A 768-nucleotide genomic window follows, 5' to 3' on the forward strand; every position below is an offset into this window, starting at 1 on the left:
GGGCGGCACAGCTCCCGCGTCTGCTTCCGCGCGCACAAACGTTCTGTGTGAGAAATAAACCCAGCACCCGCTCCCGCAGGGCCCTCCGCCGGGCACGGCGGGGCCGCCATTGCGGCGCCTCTCCCGGCCGGGCTGCGGGGGTGTGGCGGGGAGGCGCCACGGCGCCCATTGGCCCCGCGGAGCGCGGGGGGCGGAACTTCCGCCGGCCGAGCGCCCAGTAAGGCTTCCAGCCCGGATTTGTTGCTACCAGCAGCAGCGATGGCCGAGTGGTTAAGGCGTTGGACTTGAAATCCAATGGGGTCTCCCCGCGCAGGTTCGAACCCTGCTCGCTGCGGCCCACTGGGGGTTAGTTTTTTTTGCTTCTAATTACCCCCTATCCTCGTCTGGTGCTTAAAATGGTACAGCTTTTACTCCTCTGGTGTTCTCTCGCTATTAAGCATGCCTCAGCAGCAGCAAGAAGCATTATCGAGTATTTACCATATTGCAACTCGTTACGCCATGCCTATACAACTTCCCTGCTTCCATCCGCTTTTATTTAAAGCCATACCAAAGCAGCAACAGGTCCCAGGGCAAGTTTCCATCACTGCATCTAACACACTTGTAATAAGCAGCATTTGGTGGAGGTAGGAGAAGGGCACGTTGCAATCAATGTTCTTGCCACAGCTCACCTTCTAGGTCCTCTGTAGACAGGACAGGTGCTCTTCAAGGGCAAAACTCAGGATTTGCCACAGTGCCCTGATTTGCCCTAAGGGCTATTGTCCTGCCCTT

General features: G+C 57.6%; 1 non-coding gene across 1 annotated transcript; it reads left to right on the plus strand.

Moving 5' to 3' along the window:
* The first annotated feature begins 252 nt into the window (after window positions 1–252).
* TRNAS-UGA (transfer RNA serine (anticodon UGA)) lies at window positions 253–334 on the plus strand. The gene has a single exon. It is a non-coding gene; the product is annotated as a tRNA-Ser (tRNA).
* Window positions 335–768: the final 434 nt, after the last annotated feature.

Source organism: Tauraco erythrolophus, chromosome 9, assembly GCF_009769465.1.
Source record: "Tauraco erythrolophus isolate bTauEry1 chromosome 9, bTauEry1.pri, whole genome shotgun sequence".
Lineage (NCBI taxonomy): Eukaryota > Metazoa > Chordata > Aves > Musophagiformes > Musophagidae > Tauraco > Tauraco erythrolophus.